Consider the following 23,384-nt stretch of genomic DNA (forward strand, 5'->3'; position numbering starts at 1 on the left):
TCCTCCACGCGTCTGACTCTTTCCCTCTCTTCCATTGTTGACGATGGCAACAATGACCGGCGATGGACTGGACGCGACTGGGCGGCGACGAAATGAGTTCGACGGTGAGGGCACGGTGGTGCGGCGGCGAGGCGTGGTGGCGACCCCCTCCCTCCCTCCGGATCTCTTTCTCCCCTTCTCGCCCGTCGTTCCTTCTTTTCTTTCACAGGGGACCGTGTGTGTTTATGAAAAAGGGGGGGTGGCTGCTATTGCTACTATCATCAATAGTGTGCAGCTAGGGTTGGCTTTTGGAAAGGGAAAATGTGGACTCAATTAGGGTTAGGGGTATTTTTGTAATTTCTCTCAAAAATAGGGATAATATAGTAATTGAAGCCCAAATTCAATCCAACACTAATTGTATATAGAAAATACTATTTGCTCCTCATTTTTTCAAATTATTTTCAATAAAATGTCCAAATCAAATAACTAGAAATAATACAATTAAATCCTTTATTTTCTCAAAACAGTAGTATCAATATTCTAAAATATTAATTATTTAGTCCAAAATCATGTAAAAATCTTTATTATTTTACAACCACCAACTTTGTGACTTAAATATAGAAAATAATCCAATAATTATAAAATTAGATAATAATCATAACTTATCTCAAATTCAATAAATCAAAACGTGCCTTAATTATCTTTAATAAAATAATTTCTAAAATTAAGGCTATAAATAACCATATGATTTGAGACTTGATCATAATAAGACTTTTCAAAGGTTTTGGGTCTTACAAGCAACATTCAGTGACTACAGTATTTTTAAAATTCAAAAGGGAGCAAAGCTAATAACAACACCCTTACCACAACTAAGAGGAAATGACTGAGCCAAGTAGTGGCATCCCCGGCAGTGGTTCTAGTGACTACAAGACTGTGCCTGGCGGTCAGAACAGCGGCAATGCTTCTTCCTCCTTCGGTAGCAACAATAGCGGTGTTTTCCAGCAACCATAGATCCCCAGCAACAGTAACAGAAGCTCCAACTAAGCACCGCAGAGGAGCAGTTCGGCAGTGACGGAGGTAGACGGCAGTGGCGGAAACCATGTCAGCCTCAGACCTTTCCCCTTCTTCTTCACGCACGTCGGGCTCCTCCTTGTGCGTCTCCTCTCTCCTGGTGAAACTTCATTGAGGGCGATGATGGAGCGGTGGCGGTCCGTGGTGCAACAATGGCGACTGGACGCAGCTCCTCCAGCTAGCATTTTCTCCCTCCTTCTGGTGACAGTGATGCAGCTCGAGGCTCCATGGACGGCGGCAACGAGATGCGAGTTCTGCCTCTCTCCGATGCCTCTTCTCCATGACGTTGGCTCCAAGCCCGCAACCTTCTCACTCACGAGCCATCGTTTTTCGTCGACGTTGGTGGCAACAGTGGGATGGGTTTGACGGTGAGGCGTGGTGGTGCGGCAGCGAGGCGTGGTAGCGACGCCCTTCCCCCCTCCAGATATCCCTTCCCGATTCCCCTCTACTCCTTTTTTTGCTGTGAGTATGCTGCGTTCTGTTGGGGAAATGGGGCTGCTGCTTGGGGTCAAGGAGGGTTTCAGTGGCTATTAGGGTTAGAGGAGATTATGGTTTTGAGTAAAATTAGGGTTAAGGGTAGTTTTGTAATTTCCAATAAAAATGGGGATAATATAGTATTTAGAAATATATTTTAATCCAATAATAATAATGTATAAAAATACTATTTGTTCATCAATTTTACAAATTATTTTCAATAAAATGTTCAAATACAAAAATTAGAAATAATATTCTTAATTTCTTTATTTGCCAAAACAGTAGTATTAATATTTTAAAATATTAATTATTTAGTCCAAATCATATAAAATTCTTATTATTTCATAACTACCAACTTTATAATTTAAATATAGAAAATAATTGAATAATTGTAAATTGGATAATACTCTTAATTTATTTCAAATTCAATTAATCAAAACTTGCTTCAATTATCTTTAATAAAAGAATTTTTGAAATTAAAGCTACAAAAATATTAAATTTGAAATTAGCTCATGATAGCCCTTTTTCAAACGTTTTGGGTATTACACAAGCATTGCAATAAGCACTAATCAGTCAAATCTACCATCCAGTTCTCTAAACTATGTTAATATCTAATAATGTATTTAAACAATCTAATAAGTACTGCTTTTACTACTTAGAATATGAATATATAAGACAAGTAACTTAGCTAAGTGATGATGAATAAGATTCGGAGGTCAAAAATTTCCTCCTTTTATAATTAGCTTTAAAACAAGCTTGCCTTAGTTTCTTTGTCTCTTATGTGAGTTCCATTTCTGGAACTTTCTCCAACATCTTTGTTTCTTGCTCCGACACTCCAACTTTTATTATCCAGACCTGTCTCCTACATTCAAATTAAAATAATTAGTTTTCATTCAATTATTGACCACTACAATAATTATATGTATACCTTAAGATTTTGTACGAGTAAATGCAAGCTTTTGATTTTTCTATGAGGCCAATGATTGATGCTGAGTTCTTTGCACCTTCTCTTAAATAATGTCAAACCAATGTTCATCTTCATATATAGCAGCTTTTGTGACTAGCAAATCGAAGTGCTTCTTAATCTAATCTTATTCCAACCCACTCTTTTTATTCTTATTGGTAGTACTTGGAACAAGTTCTAATAAATGCTTTTGTTCTTGATCCTCTTCCTCTTGATTTATTTCTTTCTTGAAATCCTCACCCTCCTGCTAGATCTACCTACAATTATTTTACAACATAAGCATGCATTAATTAACTAAGAAATGTTGGAAACTAAACTCAATGTAGAGAGAGGAAAAATTTTGTTACCCTGCTGGCCTTTTCGTCTTGAAATTTATCACTAAATTCTTAATTCCTTTGTTTCTCTCATAAAAAATTTGAGACAACTAAAGAACATAGTGCCTTGAAAAGTAATTTTAGGGAATTGAAAAGTAATAGGTAAAATTGAACAATATTACAGCCCATAAAGAGGACAAATAATAATAATAATAATTTCTTCCGATTCATCATAGTTGATGGTTTAATCCACCAAATGTAGTTTGCTATGGTTATTTCCTTTTTTTCCATCATGGTATTAAGGATGAAAAAAAAATAGAATATAAGCTACTTAATACCATAAAAATGAGAGAAAAGGGCATCAGATGCCACCTTTGCTGAGGTGCCAATTGCTGTAAATGATTACTTCCCTATTGATTGACACCGAAAGATCAAAGATTCATAATATCATATCAAACAATAAGCACACAATATAAATACTAGGGGTGTGCATGGCCCAATCCAGCTTGAAGACCCGGTCCGGCCCCGAACACTTTAGGGGCTAATTTGGTGTAATTTCACCGGATCTAGGGTCGGGTAAGGGTCTCAAAAATAGACTCGGTTATTATTTTGGGTCGAGTCTGGACCATGGCTCGGGTCGCCCGAAATGGGCCCGGTGGCCCGGTCATCATACACAATTAATATTTTGTGTTATTAGTTATTGATGATGGCTATTTTTATGTGGAATTTATGTATTGTAAACCTTAATATTTGTGTTATTAGTTATTATAAGACTATAATTCAATGTTTTATGTTTAAAATGCATAAGATTTTAGACGAATTAATGCATAATATTGTGTTATTTATATTAATACATAATATCCTGGGTCGAGTTGTCCGACCCGGGATGTTCTACAGACAAAGCGACCGACCTCTTTAGGTCAGGACAATCTGACCTCTTCTCAAAGAGCTCGGCCAAATCACGAGAAAGCCCCAAACAAAGGGCCCAAATAGAGGAACACGCCCCAGATCCTAAGGCAGCCCAAGCCTACAAGAGAAGGGCGGTTCCCTTGAAAGATAAGATGACCTCTTTGGAAGATAATATAAAGATAAGATAAGATAACTAACTTATCTTATCCACAGGAGGCCACATCTCACCATTATAAATACTCTAGAGCACCCAGGTATAACTCATACTCTGATTCTACTCAATACCTGCTTAATACCCTTGCTAACTTAAGCATCGGAGTCCCTTGCAAGTACCCCTACCCTCCGGGGATGAAGGATCAGCAGCACTTTCAGTTCCACAAGTCGGACACACCAGCTCCGACCGCTATACACCTGCCGGACACATCGGTTCCGACCAACACAAAAGCTCTCGACCGAGATCGACCTACAGTTTCAGGTAACCCTCGGAACATTGGTACCATTGCCGGGAACCTGGAAGTCATCCCAACACCCAGGCGGACAACCATGACAACGACCACGACTCAGGTTTGGAAGATAGAACGCCACACAAGAACACGGATGCTATGCTTAAAGATATTCCAGAACCCAATGGAGACAAAAATTCATCAAATCCAGGGGTGATAGAAGCACTTCAAAATCGATTAAAGCAACTTGAGAAAGAAGCCCAACATCAACGCGAAAAAGAAGAGGATCTACATCGGGAGATAAGGCGGCACCGAGAATTAGAAGATAAGCTTATGAAACTCGAAGCTGATCTTAAAACTAAAGCTACTCGATCCATCCCAGAGGATAGCTTTCACAAAGATCAAGATCCATTCACCAGGAAAATTATGAAGACCAAAATTCCAAAAGATTTTAAACTTCTGGATATGACTCTGTATGACGGCACCTCGGACCCCAACCACCATCTCAGCAACTTCAGAAGTAGGATGTACCTCACTGACGCCTCAGATGCAGTTCGCTGCAAAGCCTTTCCAACAACTCTTACCAAGACAGCCATTAGATGGTTCGACAACCAACCTCCAAGATCCATCTCGAGTTTCGATGACCTGGTGGTGGACGAAATTGTGATCATCAATGGCGCCATCAACATGGTACGCTCATTGCAATCTCAACTCTGTATAACAACTTCGCACAACTAACCAGCAAGTGTACTGGGTCATCCAAGTAATAAACCTTATGCGAGTAAGGGTTGATCTCACAGAGATTGTTGGTATGAAGCAAGCTATGGTCACCTTGTAAATCTTAGTCAGGCAAACTCAAATGGATATGGGTGATATACGAATAGAACATAAAGATAAAGATAGAGATACTTATGCAATTCATTGGTGAGAACTTCAGATAAGCGAATGGAGATGCTTTGTCCCTTCCGTCTCTCTGCTTTCCTACTGTCTTCATCCAATCCTTCTTACTCCTTTCCATGGCAAGCTTATGCAAGGGTTTCACCGTTGTCAGTGGCTACCTCCCATCCTCTCAGTGGAAATGTTCAACGCACCCTGTCACGGCACGGCTATCCATCTGTCGGTTCTCAATCAGGTCGGAATAGAATCCAGTGATTCTTTTGCGTCTGTCACTAACGCCCCACCCTCAGGAGTTTGAAGCACGTCACAGTCATTCAATCATTGAATCCTACTCAGAATACCACAGACAAGGTTAGACCTTCCGGATTCTCTTGAATGCCGCCATCAGTTCTAGCCTATACCACGAAGACTCTGATCTCACGGAATGGCTGGCTCGGTTGTCAGGCGAGCGCTCGGTTGTCAGGCGATCAACCATGCATCGTGTATCAGGAATCCAAGAGATATTCACCCAATCTAAGGTAGAACGGAGGTGGTTGTCAGTCACACGTTCATAGGTGAGAATGATGATGAGTGTCACGAATCATCACATTCCTCAAGTTGAAGAACAAGTGATATCTTGGAACAAGAACAAGCGGAATTGAATAGAAGAACAATAGTAATTGCATTAATACTCGAGGTACAGCAGAGCTCCACACCTTAATCTATAGTGTGTAGAAACTCCACCGTTGAAAATACATAAGAACAAGGTCTAGGCATGGCCATGAGGCCAGCCTCCCAATGATCTAAGAACTAGATGTCCAAAGATGATCTAAAGATTAAAAGAAATCCAAAGATGACAAATACAATAGTAAAAGGTCCTATTTATAGGGAACTAGTAGCTTAAGAATTACAAAGATGAGTAAATGACATAAAAATCCACTTCCGGGCCCACTTGGGTTGTGCTTGGGCTGAGCATTGAAGCATTTTCGTGTAGAGACTCTTCTTGGAGTTAAACGCCAGCTTTTGTGCCAGTTTGGGCGTTTAACTCCCACTTTGGTGCCAGTTCCGGCGTTTAACGCTGGGAATCTTGAAGGTGACTTTGAACGCCGGTTTGGGCCCTCAAATCTTGGGCAAAGTATGGACTATCATATATTGCTGGAAAGCCCAGGATGTCTACTTTCCAACGCCGTTGAGAGCGCGCCAATTGGGCTTCGGTAGCTCCAGAAAATCTACTTCGAGTGCAGGGAGGTCAGAATCCAACAGCATCTGCAGTCCTTTTCAGTCTCTGAATCAGATTTTTGCTCAGGTCCCTCAATTTCAGCCAGAAAATACCTGAAATCACAGAAAAATACACAAACTCATAGTAAAGTCCAGAAAAGTGAATTTTAACTAAAACTTATGAAAATATACTAAAAACGAACTAGATCATACTAAAAACAATGCCAAAAAGCGTATAAATTATCCGCTCATCACCTGGCCAAAAAGTTCCTGGCCAAATTTTCCATACAAAAGGACAAAGCCAAACACGCACCCAGCCTACTAGGAATCAAGCAAGGAGATCGGGAGAGTCTTCGCAACTACATGGAAAGATTCAACAAAACATGCATGGACATACAAAGTCTACCAACAGAAGCTGCCATTATGGGCCTCATAAATGGCCTATGAGAAGGACCATTTAGCCAATCTATATCAAAGAAGTACCCAGTATCCCTAGACGAAGTACAAGAACGGGCGCAGAAGTACATCAACATGGAGGAGAATTCTCGACTTGGGGAAGCCTCGAGGTTCGATTCGGCCTACCGAGATAAAGATAAAGAATCCAAGAAAAAGGAAGATCGCTCCGGGGAGAAAATAAAAAATATCATAACTACACCCCTCTTAGGGTATCATTGGTAGATGTTTACAAAGAAGTCTGCCATACAGAAAAATACCCCCAGCTCGGCCACTCAAAGGCAAAAGGGGAGGAGGAAATCGGAACAAATACTGTGAGTATCATCGAGTCCGAGGACATTCCACCAACGAATGCTTTGACTTGAAAAACGTCATAGAGAAATTAGTAACAGAAGGAAAACTAGATCGATTCTTGGCCAATCGGGATGAAGAACCAAGAAAAAGAAGAAGGGATGAAGATGTCGGACGATCTGAACGATCACCCCGCACACCGGAGAGACACATCCATGTGATACACGGCGGATTTGCTGGAGGAGGAATCTCCAAATCATCCCGCAAGCGACACCTGAAAGAAGTATACCATGTCGAAGGAAAGAAGTAGGCGCCAAACATCCCAGCAATCACGTTTACCAAAGAGGATGCATCCGGAATCATCTCAGGACACGACGACCCCATGGTCATCACAATCATATTGGCAAACACCAACCTCCACCGTACATTAATTGACCAAGGAAGATCTTCCGACATCTTATTCAAAACTTCCTTCGACAAGCTCGGCTCAGAAGAAAAAGAACTAAGAGCATACCCGAACAGCCTGTTCGGACTAAGGGATACCCCAGTACAGCCACTGGGATACGTATCGTTACATACAACCTTCGGAAAGGGGAACCAATCCAGAACACTCAAGATAGACTATATCATGGTCGATGTAAGCTCAGCCTACAATGCCTTAATAGGTCGGACAATGTTAAATCAACTCAACGCAATAGTTTCAACTCCACATCTATGTATGAAATTCCCAACTGCAGAAGGGATAGCTACAATAAAAGCAGATCAAAAGATGGCGTGTCGCTGTTATAACGAAAGTCTAAACCTCCAAGGCGAAGGAGAAGAGTTCCATACAATCGAACTCGGTGGAGTTCAGAGACGAGAAGAACTCCGCCCACGGCTTGAAGGAGAAATAGAAAGAGTCCAGATCGGAGATACCTCGGATAAAACAACTAATATTGGCACGATCCTGAACGGAGACGCAAAGGAGTCACTAATACGGTTCGTACGAGATAATGTTGATCTCTTTGCATGGCAAGCTGCTGACATGCCAGGCATAGATCCCAAACTAATGAGCCACAAGTTGGCAGTCTACCCGGGATCCCGGCCGGTACAACAAAGACGAAGAAAACTCGGGCCAGAACGATCTCAGGCTGTAGAAGAACAAGTACAAGCACTACTAGAGGCAGGCTTCATAAGAGAAGTTAAATACCCACTATTGCTAGCAAACGTCGTCTTGGTGTGAAAGGCAAATGGGAAGTGGCGAATGTGCACCGACTACACCGACCTCAACAAAGCCTGCCCAAAAGACCCTTATCCACTCCCAAGCATTGACGCTCTAGTAGATGCCTCATCGGGATATAAGTATCTCTCGTTCATGGACGCATACTCAGGGTATAACCAGATCCCAATGTATCATCCGGATCAGGAAAAAACCTCGTTTCTCACACCAAAAGCAAATTATTGCTACATCGTAATGCCCTTTGGCCTTAAGAACGCGGGAGCCACTTATCAAAGGCTAATGAATAAAGTCTTCTCAGACCACATCGGAAAAATTATGGAGGTCTATGTGGATGACGTGTTGATAAAGACACAAATTGAAGAAACATTACTAACCGACTTGGTTCAAGTGTTCAACACCATACGAAAGCACGGCATGCGACTCAACCCGGCTAAATGCACCTTCGCAGTAGAAGCAGGTAAATTTTTGGACTTTATGCTCACACAAAGAGGAATCGAGGCAAATCCAGATAAATGCCAGGCCATACTCAACATGAAAAGCCCAACCTGCATCAAAGAGGTACAACAACTCAATGGGAGATTGGCAGCCTTGTCCAGATTCCTAGTAGGGTCAGTAATAAGATCCTTCCCCTTCTACGCTACCTTAAGGAAGGGGAAGAACTTCGAGTGGACAACAAAATGTGAACAAGCCTTTCGAAACTTCAAAGAATTCTTAGGACAGCTCCCTATCCTATCTCGACCACAGGAAGGAGAACCACTCATACTGTACCTCGCAGTAGGAAGTCAGGCAATAGCCTCAGCACTAATTAGAGAAGATGAAGGGGGACAACAACCCGTTTACTTCATTAGTAAAGCACTACAGGGGTCAGAGCTGAACTACCAGAAAATAGAGAAGTTTGCCTATGCTCTGATACTCACATCCCGATGACTTCGCCCATACTTCCAAGCGCACACCATTAAAGTTCAGACCAACCAGTCCATAGAAGGGATATTACAGAAAACAGATCTAGCAGGAAGAATCCTGCAGTGGGCAATCGAGTTGTCCGAGTTCAACCTCCAATACGAGGCGCGGACAGCCATTAAATCACAATGCCTAGCCGAGTTCATCGTAGAATTCACAGACACCACGGAAATTCCCATAGAGTGGAACATATACGTGGACAGTTCCTCGAATAAAACCGGAAGCGGTGCAGGTGTGATAATCGAAAGCAACCAAGGAACCCAACTCGAGCTTTCCCTGAAATTCGGATTCCCGGCCTCAAACAACCAGGCGGAATATGAAGCGTTATTACCTGGTTTGAAGCTGGCTAGGGAGGTTGGAGCTCAGAAAATCAACATCTACAGTGACTCACAAGTTGTTACCTCACAAATAACGGGAAGCTACCAAGCCAAAGATCCTACCATGAAAAAATATTTGGATAAAACCAAAGAACAGCTCGGACAACTCGGGGAATATAGGATCTACCACATACCCCGCGAGCAAAATGCCCGAGCTGACGCACTCTCAAAACTAGCCAGCACCAAACCAGGGGGCAACAATAAAAGCCTCATCCAGGGAATACTGCAGAACCCATCAATATCGGAAGAAGAAAAAATCCTAGCCATAACAGGTCGGGATCAAGGATGGATGACCCCCATAATTAACTACCTCAAAATAGAAGTGCTCCCTACAGATGAAAAGGAGACAAAGAGGTTAAAAAGGAAGGCACAGCACTACACTATCATAAACAACACCCTATATAAAAGAGGGATCTCAGCACCATTGTTAAAATGCGTACCGACCTCCAATACAAAGGAAGTCTTGGAGGAAGTACACAGCGGCATTTGTGGCAATCATCTTGGAGCGCAAGCTCTCACCAAAAAGGTACTCCGGGCGGGATTCTGTTGGCCAATTCTACGAAAGAAAGCTACCGAATTTGTAAAGACATGTCCACCATGTCAGAAGCATGCCAACTTTCACATCGCCCCGCCGGGAAAGCTCATCAGCGTGACCTCACCCTGGCCATTTGCAAAGTGGGGACTCGATCTTCTCGGACCCTTTCCCCAGGGATCGGGACAAGTCAAGTTCCTCATAGTAGGGGTAGACTATTTTACAAAATGGATCGAGGCAGAACCCCTAGCCAATGCCGCTGCTCAAAGAAGTCAGAAATTCCTATATAGGAACATTATTACAAGGTTCGGGGTTCTATACTCCATCACCACGGATAATGGCACCCAATTAACAGATGCAGGCTTCAGAAAACTAGTAGCCAACTTGAACATAAAACACCAGTTCACCTCCGTCGAACATTCCCAAGCCAATGGACAAGGCGAAGCAGCCAACAAAGTCATATTGGTCGGGCTGACACGGAGACTACAAGAAGCAAAGGGAGCTTGGGCCGAGGAACTTCCACAAGTCCTATGGGCGTATCGAACAACTCCACATTCCACTATGAACGAATCACCATTTCGATTAACATACGGAGTGGAGGCAATGATTCCAATAGAAGTTGAGGAAGGGTCTCCCCGAGTAGTCCACTACAATAAACAAACCAACTCTCAACTTCAAAGAGAAGAGCTCGACCTACTTCCGGAAATCCAAGAGAGAGCTCGGATCAGAGAAGAAGCACTAAAGCGGCGAATGGCTTCCAGATATAATCAAAAGGTAGTGCTAAGAGGTTTCGGTGAGAATGATATCATCTTAATCCGAAATGATATTGGAACAACTCGACCCGGAGAAGGAAAGCTAGCAGCCAACTGGAAAGGACCCTACCAAGTCACAGAGGTACTTGGGAAGGGCTACTACAGACTGTCCGAACTCGAGGAACAAGAACTCCCCAGATCATGGCACGCCTGTAACCTAAGAAGGTACTATAGTTAGATAAAGGTCTCATCACAAGATGCACTCTTTTTCCTGAAAAGGTTTTTTAATGATGCGTCAAGATTGAGGTTTAATCCGACTTAAGGGTATGAAAAACTCCCGCCTGTATATATTTGCACTTTCTTTAAATAAAATACATTTCAGATATTCTACAAGTTCCCAAGACGCATTAATCTGAAGCATTCATCGTCCGATTATAAAGCAACGGATCGAACAGAAAGTGAAGAACATATTCACTATACGATCTCGATAGGAATGATCAACCGACAAAGGTGAAAACGCGATTCACCTAAAGGTCGATTAAACCAGGACAGAAACCATAATCTACAAATTAGCAAAAGATGAACACAGAATAATGCAAGAAGTTATCGAAAGTGATCCCAAAAAGAGCTTGACGAGGTCTTATGGATTGCTATATAATAACTTAAAAAGACTGGCCGACAGTAAAAAGTCGGACCAAGTCAATCTAAGTTATCAGTAAATCCCTGGAAAGAGGTCTGGCCAACCCTATTAAAGAGGAATTGCTATAACTTAGAAGAGATCGACCTAACGAAGTCGGTCTCCTACAAAGACAAGTTGTAAAAGTAATCCCTGAAAGAGACCTAACAAAGGTCCAAGAAAGAGGATTACAAAAAACAACTTAGAGGAGATCAACCTAACGAAGTCGGTCTCCTACAAAGACAAGTTGTAAAAGTAATCCCTGAAAGAGACCTAACAAAGGTCCAAGAAAGAGGATTACAAAAAACAACTTAGAAGAGATCGACCTAACAAAGTCGGTCTCATGCAAAGACAAGTTGTAAAAGTAATCCCTGAAAGAGACCTAACAAAGATCCAAGAAAGAGGATTACAAAAAACAACTTAGAAGAGATTGACCTAACGAAGTCGGTCTCCTACAAAGACAAGTTGTAAAAGTAATCCCTGAAAGAGACCTAACAAAGGTCCAACAAAGAGGATTACAAAAAACAACATAGAAGAGATCGACCTAACGAAGTCGGTCTCCTACAAAGACAAGTTGTAAAAGTAATGCCTGAAAGAGACCTAACAAAGGTCCAAGAAAGAGGATTACAAAAAACAACTTGGAAGATATCGACCTAACAAAGTCGGTCTCCTACAAAGACAAGTTGTAAAAGTAATCCCTGAAAGAGACCTAACAAAGGTCCAACAAAGAGGATTACAAAAAACAACTTAGAAGAGATCGACCTAACGAAGTCGGTCTCCTACAAAGACAAGTTGTAAAAGTAATCCCTGAAAGAGACCTAACAAAGGTCCAAGAAAGAGGATTACAAAAAACAACTTAGAAGAGATCGACCTAACGAAGTCGGTCTCCTACAAAGACAAGTTGTAAAAGTAATCCCTGAAAGAGACCTAACAAAGGTCCAAGAAAGAGGATTGCAAAAACTACTTAGAAGAGATCGACCTAACGAAGTCGATCCCCTACAAGAAAAGTTATAAAAAGTAATCCCAAGGGGTTGCTCGAAAAGATCAATTGAGAAGATCAAACTTTCAGAAGGGAGATAATTCGACCCGATAGACCTTGACCTCACCACAAAAGCGATCAAAAGAGGATGGATAAAAAATAACTCTGAAAATCCCAGGTAAATGTTAAAGAAAGCTGCAAGCAAGCATATCACAGTTATCATAAAACAAAAACTCAATAGGCCGCTTGAAAGCCAACCCCAAGAGCCAGAGAAACCATTTTGTTTTTCAAAATAAAGTTGCTAAAAATAGCAACTAGAGTATCAATAGTCAACAAAAGCATCATTTACAAAAAAAGAGTTCAAAGCCCACAAACCAGGCTATTTACACAAATACTTAAAAAAGGAGGTCAACCAAGATCTTCCCGGCAGCATCAGTACGGGGAGAAGGAGGGCAAGTCTGAATAGGCACAGCATCTACAGTTCCATCATCCCGGTTCAGAATCTGGCAATCCAGATCGGACGTAACGGGAGGAACCGAGGAGGTCGACACTTTAAGAGAAGGCACTGGGGGAGGGTCAGCATCATCATCATCCTGGTCATCAGGGACAATTTTACCATCCCTCACAACATTGTCCAGGCTGACGAGAGTCAAGTCGGTATCAGGAGCAACAATCCGCAACTGCTCTATCAGGTTCTCGGAGGCAGCAGTTATGCTGCCCACAAGGTGACCCTGAAGCTCGGCATAATTAACCGGAGCAGTTTCCAAATCATCCCGGAGATGCATTAATTCCCTATAAGCTGAGACATAGCTATCATTATGCTTCAAGACCATGTCCTCAGCCAACTTCAAAGAAGCAGCCAGGGCAATAGAGCTGGCCTTCTCACCCTCCAGCTCCTTCTCCACCTTCGCCAACTTCACCTCCAACTCATCCTTCAGACCCTTGATTCGATCAAATTCTGACTTGGCCTCCTTCATGAAGGATTTTGTGGCATGAATCGGGATCCCCTGAACTGTTCGAAAAATAGCCGCACCCATATGAGCCATCTTCACACTAATTTTGGTGATAAAATCCAGATGCTGAGGAAGAGACACGTCGTCCATGGAAAGCCCACCATAGGGGGTAATTTGCTGGTCAACAAACTCGATAGCATCAAAGTCCGGGGCATCCAGGTTAAAAGGCTCGGATGTTTTTTGCTTTTTTAAGGGAGGGACACCAGAAGCAACGGCAGAAGTCTGTGGTGGATCGACCTGATGAAACCAAGGAGTATGAATTAATTTCCTCGGCCCGAGAGAACTCGGCACAGGAGGCTTCACTGGGATCTGAGAAGATCATTCGCCGGCCACTTTGGCTGAGATGTTCAGAGCAGCGGTTGCCTTCTTTGCCCTTTTAAAAGCCTTCATGGAGTCATTGTTCTTTGACATCTCTACAAATACAGAAATAGCCACAACCAAGAGTTACAGTCACAAACCAAGAGTGACGTTCAACTGGCTGAAAAAGTATTCATAGGCAGGGACGCTCCCTCTCAATAGAAGTCGAAAAACAAACTCTCTCATGAGAATGAGGAGCAACAAGCTCGTAATCCTCCTCACGGGCATTGTTACCACAAATCCTATGGCGCTTCCTCAGCTTTGTGCAAAACTCAGCATCCACAACAGAAACACACAATAAAACAAGGGAGTCCAGCCAATCGGATATCCCCTCGGGAACTCTGGAAGACATCTCTACAATGTTATTGCGAGAAGACATGAGGCCAACTAATCCTACAAGTAAGAAAAGAAGATGGGGTTACTACAAGCATCTCAGACAAAGGGAGAAAACAACTCGGTCAATACTTCTCAGGCGATGAAAACAAAGAAAAGGAAACCCCAGGACTCAAACTAAAGTCCTAGGGCATCCTTTGGAGGAAATAACAAAGCAAGGTTTCCAGAAATCAATCCACAAGCTTACATCCCAGCTTGTCTCAAAAAGAAATTCCAAAAACAGCAAACACCTTTCTTCAAGGAGAAACACAAAAATTGTTACATTCTACCAAACACGCCAAGTAGAGACCATTAAAGATGCAACCTTTTTCAAAGATCATACAAAAAGCAATTCTCCAAACAAAGCGAGGAACAGACGCAGATCTTTATCAAGCATCAAGCAGGAAAAAACCACAAGCGACAATAAAACCCTAGAAAGCCTCAACAGAAAAATCGAGAGAATGCATAAAAGAAAGATAGGAAAATCATGTTATAGTGACAAGCAAATACAAGACCTCGAAAAGATTTAAACTTTCAGACATGCAAAATCAAAGCTTCACCAAAAATTGAAAACGAAGCTACAAGAAAGCCAGTACTTACCTGGAAAAGAGCAGCAAGCTTCAAGGAAATTAAAGATGGAGACGAAATCTGGGACGCCCTCTCACAAGCAAAAACGTGAACAAAAGCAATGTCGCAGAGGAGAAAACACGAAAACTCCAAGAGAAAGCAGAAGCGCAAACGAAAGAACAGAAAGCAAAGAGAGCAGAGAAAAGAAGTTACGAAAAGGCTAAAGGAGAGAAACCATTTCTGGGTTTTCAAAATCAAAGTAAAAGAGCCAAAGGGAAACATGGCAATTAATGCTCAAATTAAAGAAGGCATTAAACCCTCGCACGTTCCCAAAAAAGCGCCGATATAAAAGCGCGCGTCTTTTAGAAGAAACGTTCTACATTCAAAGCTGCTACAAAGGAGTCGACAAAATGCTTGAGTTCGGCTTCACCAAAGAAAGACCGAAGTCAAGGACTCGATCTCGAAAAGAAGACCGAGCTCAAGCAGGGGCACTGTTCATATCTTGGGTCGAGTTGTCCTACCCGGGATGTTCTACAGACAAAGCGACCGACCTCTTCAGGTCAGGACAATCTGACCTCTCCTCAAAGAGCTCGGCCAAATCACGAGAAAGCCCCAAACAAAGGGCCCAAATAGAGGAACACGCCCCAGATCCTAAGGCAGCCCAAGCCTACAAGAGAAGGGCGGTTCCCTTGAAAGATAAGATGACCTCACTGGAAGATAAGATAAAGATAAGATAAGATAACTAACTTATCTTATCCACAGGAGGCCACATCTCACCATTATAAATACTCTGGAGCACCCAGGTATAACTCATACTCTGATTCTACTCAATACCTGCTTAATACCTGATGAGCGGATAATTTGTACGCTTTTTGGCATTGTTTTTAGTATGTTTCTAGTATGATCTAGTTAGTTTTTAGTATATTTTTATTAGTTTTTAGTTAAAATTCACTTTTCTGGACTTTACTATGAGTTTGTGTGTTTTTCTGTGATTTCAGGTATTTTCTGGCTGAAATTGAGGGACCTGAACAAAAATCTGATTCAGAGACTATAAAGGACTGCAGATGCTGTTGGATTCTAACCTCCCTGCACTCGAAGTGGAGTTTCTGGAGCTACAGAAGCCCAATTGGCGTGCTCTCAACGGCTTTGGAAAGTGGACATCCTGGGCTTTCCAGCAATATATGATAGTCCATACTTTGCCCAAGATTTGATGGCCCAAACCGGCGTTCAAAGTCACCCTCAGAATTCCCAGCGTTAAACGCCGGAACTGGCACAAGGATGGGAGTTAAACGCCCAAACTGGCACCAAAGCTGGCGTTTAACTCCAAGAAGAGTCTCTACACGAAAATGCTTCAATGCTCAGCCCAAGCACACACCAAGTGGGCCCGGAAGTGGATTTTTATGTCATTTACTCATCTTTGTAAACCTAGGCCACCAGTTTTGTATAAGTAGGACCTTTTGCTATTGTATTTTCATCTTGGTAGCTATCTTTAGTCTTATGCTATCTTAGATCATGGAGGCTGGCCTCTCGGCTGTGCCTAGACCTTGTTCTTATGTATTTTCAACGGTGGAGTTTCTACACACCATAGATTAAGGTGTGGAGCTCTGCTGTACCTCGAGTATTAATGCAATTACTATTGTTCTTCTATTCAATTCCGCTTGTTCTTGTTCTAAGATATCACTTGTTCTTCAACTTGATGAATGTGATGATCCGTGACACTCATCATCATTCTCACCTATGAACGTGTGCCTGACAACCACCTCCGTTCTACCTTAGATTGAGTGGATATCTCTTTGATCCCTTAATCGGAATCTTCGTGGTATAAGCTAGAATTGATGGCGGCATTCAAGAGAATCCGGAAGGTCTAAACCTTGTTTGTGGTATTCTGAGTAGGATTCGATGATTGAATGACTGTGACGAGCTTCAAACTCGTGATTGTGGGGCGTTAGTGACAGACGCAAAAGAATCACTGGATTCTATTCCGACATGATCGAGAACCGACAGCTGGATAGCCGTGCCGTGACAGGGTGCGTTGAACATTTCCACTAAGAGGATGGGAGGTAGAAACTGACAACAGTGAAACCCTTGCATACAGCTTGCCATGGGAAGGAGTAAGAAGGATTGGATGACGACAATAGGAAAGCAGAGAGACGGAAGGAACACAGCATCTCCATACGCTTATCTGAAATTCCCACCAATGAATTGCATAAGTATCTCTATCTCTATCTTTATGTTTTATTCATCATTCATAACCATTTGAGTTTGCCTGATGATGAGCGGATAATTTATACGCTTTTTGGCATTGTTTTTAGTATGTTTTTAGTATAATCTAGTTAGTTTTTAGTATATTTTTATTAGTTTTTAGTTAAAATTCACTTTTCTGGACTTTACTATGAGTTTGTGTATTTTTCTGTGATTTCAGGTATTTTCTGGCTGAAATTGAGGGACCTGAGCAAAAATCTGATTCAGAGACTGAAAAGGACTGCAGATGCTGTTGGATTCTGACCTCCCTGCACTCGAAGTAGATTTTCTGGAGCTACAGAAGCCTAATTGGCGAGCTCTCAACGGCGTTGGAAAGTAGACATCCTGGGCTTTCCATCAATATATGATAGTCCATACTTTGCCCAAGATTTGATGGCCCAAACCGGCGTTCAAAGTCACCCTCAGAATTCCCAGCGTTAAACGCCGGAACTGGCACCAAAATGGGAGTTAAACGCCCAAACTGGCATAAAAGCTGGCGTTTAACTCCAAGAAGAGTCTCTACACGAAAATGCTTCATTGCTCAGCCCAAGCACACACCAAGTGGGCCCGGAAGTGGATTTTTATGTCATTTACTTATCTCTGTAAACCCTAGGCTACTAGCTCTCTATATATAGGACCTTTTACTATTGTATTAAAGGTCTTTTGATCACTTAACGCTTTTGATCATGTTTTTATGATTGAACCCTCTTTGGGAGGCTGGCCATTCGGCCATGCCTAGACCTTGTTCTTATGTATTTTCAACGGTGGAGTTTCTACACACCATAGATTAAGGTGTGGAGCTCTGCTGTACCTCGAGTATTAATGCAATTACTATTGTTCTTCTATTCAATTCCGCTTGTTCTTGTTCTAAGATATCACTTGTTCTTCAACTTCATGAATGTGATGATCCGTAACACTCATCATCATTCTCACCTATGAACGTGTGCCTGACAACCACCTCCGTTCTACCTTCGATTGGGTGAATATCTCTTGGATTCCTGATACACGATGCATGGTTGATCGCCTGACAACCGAGTGCTCGCTTGACAACCGAGCCAGCCATTCCGTGAGATCAGAGTCTTCGTGGTATAGGCTAGAACTGATGGCGGCATTCAAGAGAATCCGGAAGGTCTAACCTTGTCTGTGGTATTCTGAGTAGGATTCAATGATTGAATGACTGTGACGTGCTTCAAACTCCTGAGGGCGGGGCGTTAGTGACAGACGCAAAAGAATCACTGGATTCTATTCCGGCCTGATCGAGAACCGACAGATGGATAGCCGTGCCGTGACAGGGTGCGTTGAACATTTCCACTGAGAGGATGGGAGGTAGCCACTGACAACGGTGAAACCCTTGCTTAAGCTTGCCATGGAAAGGAGTAAGAAGGATTGGATGAAGGCAGTAGGAAAGCAGAGAGACGGAAGGGACAAGCATCTTCATACGCTTATCTGAAATTCCCACCAATGAATTACATAAGTATCTCTATCTTTATCTTTATGTTTTATTCGTATATCACCCATATCCATTTGAGTTTGCCTGACTAAGATTTACAAGATGACCATAGCTTGCTTCATACCAACAATCTCCGTGGGATCGACCCTTACTCGCGTAAGGTTTATTACTTGGACGACCCAGTGCACTTGCTGGTTAGTTGTGCGAAGTTGTGTTTATGCCATGGTATTGAACACCACGTTTTTGGGGTTCATTACCGGGGATTATGAGAGTTGTGAAAAGTATTGTTCACAATTTCGCGCACCAAGTTTTTGGCGCCGTTGCCGGGGATTGTTCAAGTTTTCCGCAAGCTTTTGGTCCGGTAACATCAGTGCCAAATTTCTGATCCAGCAACAGCACCAAGTTTTTGGCGCCGTTGCCGGGGATTGTTCGAGTTTGGACAACTGACGGTTCATCTTGTTGCTTAGATTAGGTATTTTTTTTTCAGAATTTTTGAAGATGAATTCTAGAGTTTCATGATGATTTGTTGAAGTCTGGCTGGCTGTGAAGCCATGTCTAATTTCATTGGACCGAGGTTTCAACTTATCATCACAAGAGCTTGTTGATTTCTATCAATCTTGCTGTTGGAGCAGTGATCTGCTAAGGCTTGGCTGGCCTTTGGCCATGTCTAGTGTTTTGGACCGAAGCTTTCTTTGAAAGCTTGGCTGGCTGCGAAGCCATGTCTAATTCCTGGACCGGAGTCTTAGACTAAACATTGCATGATTCCTGGAATTCTCATTAAGAATTTTGATACCTTTATTTTCTTCTTCCACTTAATTTTCGAAAAATCCAAAAAAAAATTTTACAAAATCATAAAAACCAAAAATATTTTATGTTTCTTGTTCGAGTCTAGTGTCTCATTTTAAGTTTGGTGTCAATTGCATGCATTCATTCATGTGTCTTAAGGATCTTCAAGTAATTTTTGATGATTTCTTACTCTGATCTTTGAATTCTCTTGACTTGAGTGTTTATGTGTCTCATATGCATTCTCATTAGTGTCAGTAGTATACAAACTGCTAAGTTTGGTGTCTTGCATGCATTGTTATTTGATTTTAGTTGCATTTTGATTATCCTTCATTATTAAAAATCCAAAAATATTTTTAATTTGTGTCTTTTCAAGTCAATAATACAAAGAATTGAAGATTCAGAACATACACCAGAGGAATTGCACAGAAAAAGCTGGGCGTTCAAAACGCCCAGTGAAGAAGGACAGACTGGCGTTTAAACGCCAGCCAGGGTACCTGGTTGGGCGTTTAACGCCCAAAAGGGTAGCAATTTGGGCGTTAAACGCCAGAATGTGCACCATTCTGGGCGTTTAACGCCAGGATGGCACAAGAGGGAAGATTTTGTTTTCAAATCAAATTTTTTTTCAAGTTTTCAAAGTTTTTCAAAATCAAATCTTTTTCAAATCATATCCTTTCAATCAAATCTTTTTCAAAATCAATTTCTTTCCATTTTCAAAGATACTTGCTATCAATTAATGATTTGATTCAACATTTCAAGTATGTTGCCTTTTCTGTTGAGAAAGGTTTAATGTTTGAATCATATCTTTTCTTGTTAGCCAAGTTATTAATTTCAAAATCAAATCTTTTCAAAATGTTTTTCAAATCATATCTTCTCAATCACATTTTCTTAAAATCAATCATATCTTCTTGACCACATCTTTTTCAAAATAGTTTTCAATCAAATCCTTTTGATTTCTAATTTCAAAATCTTTTTCAAAAATCATTTTTTTACTTAGTTTTCGAAAATTAAAGACTATTTTTCAAAATGTTTTTAAAATCTTTTACTTAATTTTCGAAAACTTCTTTCCCTCTTCTCACATCCTTCTATTTATGGACTAATACTATTCCTTAATGCAAAATTCGAACTCCATCTTCTTTGATAAGTTCGAATTTTCTACTTCTGCCTTCTAATTTTCTTTTCCTCTGACACCTCAAGGAATCTCTATACTTTGACATAGAGGATTCCACATTTTCTTGTTCTCTTCTCTTTCTTATGAGCAGGAGCAAAGACAAAAGCATTCTTGTTGAGGCTGACCCTGAACCTGAAAGGACCTTGAAGCGAAAGCTAAGAGAAGCCAAGGAACAACTCTCTGTAGAGGACCTAACAGAAATCTTCAAAGAAGAACACATGGCAGCCGAAAACAACAACAATGCCAACAATGCAAGGAAGGTGCTGGGTGACTTTACTGCTCCTACTCCCGACTTCTATGGGAGAAGCATCTCTATCCCTTCCATTGGAGCAAACAACTTTGAGCTTAAGCCTCAATTAGTTTCTCTAATGCAACAGAATTGCAAGTTTCATGGACTTCCATTGGAAGATCCTCATCAGTTTTTAGCTGAGTTCTTGCAAATCTGTGACACTGTCAAGACTAATGGGATTGACCCTGAGGTCTACAGACTTATGCTATTCCCTTTTGCTGTAAGAGACAGAGCTAGGACATGGTTGGATTCTCAACCTAAAGAAAGCCTGAACTCTTGGGAAAAGCTAGTCAATGCCTTCTTGGCAAAGTTCTTTCCACCTCGAAAATTGAGTAAGCTTAGAGTGGAAGTCCAAACCTTCAGACAGAAGGAAGGAGAATCCCTCTATGAAGCTTGGGAAAGATACAAACAATTAATCAGAAAGTGTCCCTCTGATATGCTTTCTGAATGGAGCATCATAGGTATTTTCTATGATGGACTCTCTGAACTGTCCAAGATGTCTTTGGATAGCTCTGCTGGAGGATCTCTTCATCTGAAGAAGACGCCTACAAAGGCTCAAGAACTGATTGAAATGGTTGCAAATAACCAATTCATGTACACTTCTGAAACGAATCCTGTGAACAATGGGACTAGTCAGAAGAAAGGAGTTCTTGAGATTGACACTCTGAATGCCATACTGGCTCAGAACAAAATATTGACTCAACAAGTCAATATGATTTCTCAAAGTCTGTCTGGAATGCAAAATGCACCAAGCAGTACTAAGGAAGCTTCATCTGAGGAAGAAGCTTATGACCCTGAGAACCCTTCAATGGAAGAGGTGAATTACATGGGAGAACCCTATGGAAACACCTACAATCCTTCATGGAGAAATCATCCAAATCTCTCATGGAAGGATCAACAGAGACCTCAACAAGGTTTCAACAATAATAATGGTGGAAGAAATAGGTTTAGCAATAGCAAGCCTTTTCCATCATCTTCTCAGCAACAGACAGAGAGTTCTAAGCAGAATACTGATGAGCGGATAATTTGTATGCTTTTTGGCATTGTTTTTAGTATGTTTTTAGTATAATCTAGTTAGTTTTTAGTATATTTTTATTAGTTTTTAGCTAAAATTCACTTTTCTGGACTTTACTATGAGTTTGTGTGTTTTTCTGTGATTTCAGGTATTTTCTGGCTGAAATTGAGGGTCCTGAGCAAAAATCTGATTCCGAGACCAAAAAGGACTGCAGATGCTGTTGGATTCTGACCTCCCTGCACTCGAAGTGGATTTTCTGGAGCTACAGAAGCCCAATTGGTGCGCTTTCAACGGCATTGGAAAGTAGACATCCTGGGCTTTCCAGCAATATATGATAGTCCATACTTTGCCCAAGATTTGATGGCCCAAACCGGCGTGGCAAAACAGCCTCAGAAATTCCAGCGTTAAACGCCGGAATTGGCATAAAAGTTGGAGTTAAACGCCCAAACTGGCATAAAAGCTGGCGTTTAACTCCAAAAAAGGTCTCTACACGAAATTGCTTCATTGCTCAGCCCAAGCACACACCAAGTGGACCCAGAAGTGGATTTTTACGTCATTTACTCATTTCTGTACACCCTACGCTACTAGTTTACTATTAATAGGATCTTTTGACATTGTATCAGTACCTTATGACCTCATGACACTTTAGACCCTTCTTTGTGTACTTTCCACAGCATGAGTCTCTAAACCCCATGGTTGGGGGTGAGGAGCTCTGCTGTGTCTTGATGGATTAATGCAATTACTACTGTTTCTCATTCAATCATGCTTGCTTCCATTCTAAGATAATACTTGTTCTTAATCCGGATGAATGTGATGATCTGTGACAATCATCATCATTCTCAACTATGAACGTGTGACTGACAACCACCTCCGTTCTACCTTAGATTAAGTAGTTATCTCTTGGATTCTTTAATCGGAATCTTCGTGGTATAAGCTAGAATTGATGGCGGCATTCAAGAGAATCCGGAAGGTCTAAACCTTGTCTGTGGTATTCTGAGTAGGATTCAATGATTGAATGACTGTGACGTGCTTCAAACTCCTGAAGGCGGGGCGTTAGTGACAGACGCAAAAGAATCACTGGATTCTATTCCGGCCTGATTGAGAACCGACAGATGATTAGCCTATGCTGTGACAGAGCATCAGGGACGTATTTTCACCGAGAGGATGGGAGGTAGCCATTGACAACGGTGAAACCCTACATACAGCTTGCCATGGAAGGAGACTTGCGTGTTTGAAGAAGAAGACAGTAGGAAAGCAGAGATTCAGAAGATGGAGCATCTCCAAACCTCAACCTATTCTCCATTACTGCAAAACAAGTAATCATTTCATGTTCTTTTGTTTTTCACCATCAATCCTGATAATTTCTGATATCCTGACTAAGATTTACAAGACAACCATAGCTTGCTTCAAGCCGACAATCTCTGTGGGATCGACCCTTGCTCACGCAAGGTATTACTTGGACGACCCAGTACACTTGCTGGTTAGTTGTGCGGAGTTGCAAAAGTGTGATTGCAATTTCGTGCACCAAGTTTTTGGCGCCGTTGCCGGGGATTGTTGAGTTTGGACAACTGACGGCTTGTCTTGTTGCTTAGATTAGGACTTTTTATTTTTGTTGGTTTAGAGTCTTTTAGTTGAGTCT

The 23,384-nt window shown here is 41.6% G+C and overlaps 1 non-coding gene across 1 annotated transcript; it reads right to left on the reverse strand.

Annotated features, from left to right (window-relative positions):
* Positions 1–21,064: 21,064 nt before the first annotated feature.
* On the reverse strand, positions 21,065–21,172 carry LOC112763284 (small nucleolar RNA R71). The gene has a single exon (XR_003182851.1). It is a non-coding gene; the product is annotated as a small nucleolar RNA R71 (small nucleolar RNA).
* Between the last annotated feature and the right edge of the window lie 2,212 nt (positions 21,173–23,384).

This window comes from Arachis hypogaea, chromosome 2 (assembly GCF_003086295.3).
Source record: "Arachis hypogaea cultivar Tifrunner chromosome 2, arahy.Tifrunner.gnm2.J5K5, whole genome shotgun sequence".
NCBI lineage: Eukaryota > Viridiplantae > Streptophyta > Magnoliopsida > Fabales > Fabaceae > Arachis > Arachis hypogaea.